The sequence below is a fragment of the Adiantum capillus-veneris genome, chromosome 11 (assembly GCF_014529385.1).
Source record: "Adiantum capillus-veneris isolate H3 chromosome 11, ASM1452938v2, whole genome shotgun sequence".
Classification (NCBI taxonomy): Eukaryota; Viridiplantae; Streptophyta; class Polypodiopsida; order Polypodiales; family Pteridaceae; genus Adiantum; species Adiantum capillus-veneris.
The window spans coordinates 96,544,116-96,546,399 of record NC_140941.1 but is presented as its reverse complement, the minus strand read 5'-3'; the positions used below and the strand labels follow the sequence as shown (position 1 = coordinate 96,546,399).

The 2,284-nt window shown below is 48.6% G+C and overlaps 1 pseudogene; it reads left to right on the top strand.

Moving 5' to 3' along the window:
• The first annotated feature begins 351 nt into the window (after positions 1-351).
• Positions 352-1,831, top strand: LOC147447696 (small ribosomal subunit protein uS15 pseudogene; annotated as a pseudogene).
• Positions 1,832-2,284: the final 453 nt, after the last annotated feature.

Below are 2,284 nucleotides of genomic sequence, written 5' to 3'. Positions count from 1 at the left end.
TCGTCCGTAGAGGCCGACGTCCTAAGCTCGACCCTGCGTGTGCATGCCGCGTTTACTAGTTTTGGTCAACTGCTGGCAGCTGGTTCGCACTGACTGGCAACCGGCTCGGCTGGCTTCGTCACGATGTCAAGCAAGCTGATACTGGCAGTGCTGCTCAGCCAGGTCGACAGCAAGCAACCAGGATAGAAAAGTGATCAAGCCTGTAGTTTTACCTACGCCGTTAGCCAGCTCCCTTTCTCTAACAACATTGTGGGCTGTCCTGATTGTGCTGCTCATCACCCTCCTCCAGTGCCCACTCTCACGAAATCCTAATGCAACGAAGGGTACGGTCTTCTTCTTCTTCTTCTCCTCTCTCTCATGAAACAAGCTCACATACCATTTCCTTCTAGGCTTGCCTGTCGATAGCCTCCTCGCTTCCGCATCCATAGCGATCTCCTCTCTGCACAACTCGCTCCATTCCAAGGCAACCTGACCAGCATCCAGTCGGGATGCTATTGGAGCCCACGACCAGTCTAGCGCTACTCCTCCATCGCCGCCACCGGAATTCATCTCTTTTAGCTCATACATTGCAATCATGGGCACTTATACGCCCTTATGCCAATATATCTCCCCCACCCACTAGTATCTTTTCTACCCCTTGAAAGATGATGTCCTGCTAAAACTGCTGCAGGTGGTGCACCCATCCACGCCGTCCCCCACTCATCTTCCCTCGCACTGTAGAAATAGAGATTCATGCTAAGGTGGATGCTTAAGAAGAAAAGGTCTCCCGTGGCAAGGAACTGAAGGATGACGTTATCATGCCCAAGGTTGCAGCGCCAGCTATCTTCCATTGCCTGGTTGAAGAGTTGTAGACTTGTAATTGCGAGAGAGGACCTAGGATGAAGGCCTGCAGCTGCAAGAGGTCCCGGCGAATGAAGTTGCCATTGTGGAAGTTCCGACCGCTCCATGCATGTTGATCAGTAGTAGGGCTCCAGCACCAGCCGGACGCGCAATCCTGATCCTTTGAAAACGTGTGCAGGGCCAATCTGCAAGGTAATGATGACAGCGATGCGACATGCCTCTCTCTCTTAGTAAAAATAAACTCTCTGAAAGAGCGCGCGCCGGCGCGCGCTCTTTGAGAGAGTTTCTTTTTCACTAAGAGAGAGAGAGTTTTTTGACTGTGAGAGAGAGAGAGAGAGAGTGAGAGTTCTACACCCAGATCTTCGGCGGGTGATTTTTGTTGCAGGTAGAGTTTCTATCGCCCCTGCCGGCCTGCTTCAACAAGCTTGCCCATCATGGGGCGTATGCACAGTCGCGGGAAGGGTATGTCCTCATGTGCCCTACCATACAAGAGGACTCCCCCTAGCTCGCTGAAGATCATATCTACAAGCTTGCGAAGAAGGGTTTATCTCCATCTCAAATTGGTGTTATTTTGAGAGACTCTCATGGAATTGGCCAGGATAAGAGTGTAACTGGCAGCAAGGTCCTGCGAATTCTGAAAGGGCACGGTTTGGGCCCGGAGATCCCTGAAGATTTGTACCAATATTTGATAAAAAAGGCGGTTGCAGTGAGAAAGCATCTGGAGAGGAATCACAAGGATAAGGACTCTAAATTTAGGTTGATTCTGGTTGAGAGCCGAGTTCATAGGTTGGCTCGCTACTACAAGAAAACCAAGAAGCTACTGGAAATATGAGAGTGCTACAGCAAGTACGCTTGTTGCTTAGGAACAAGCTAGGAGCTGTTCTTGGCCTTTTAGGAGTTGATGTTCTCAAGGCACAACCAAGAGATTGAGCTGCTCTTTGAGACACGAGAGATGATTGTTGTAACTGAGCTGTACTCTTTTGACACGTAAACGGAATTTTCTTTTGTGTTATGATTTCTGTGGCTACAATCTTCCATAGAATGTGGAGTTGAAAGCCCAAATTTCTCAAAAATAAGAAAGAGAGAGAGAGAGAGAGAGAGAGAGAGAGAGAGAGGCCCAAAGTAGTACTGAGAAATCGCCATGATGCTATCCTGCTATTGGCGATGCAGACGGCAAAGGGCAAAGAAACAAACGTCAAAGTGGACATGAGGGTAGAAAAGCTTATGATGGTTATAATCCTCAAGTAATTAAGCCTACGACTTCAGTGCAGCTTATAGCTGCTTGCACTTTTAGCAGAGTGTGTAAGGGGATTACTGGCAAACAACTCAATGTCGAGGAAAAGGCATTGGGGAATATTGCCACTAGTGCAAGTCATGGTCTGATGAGCCTTTGGCTTGAGTCACACTCCTCGTCCCAGCTTTGTTGATAACCTATTTGAAAATC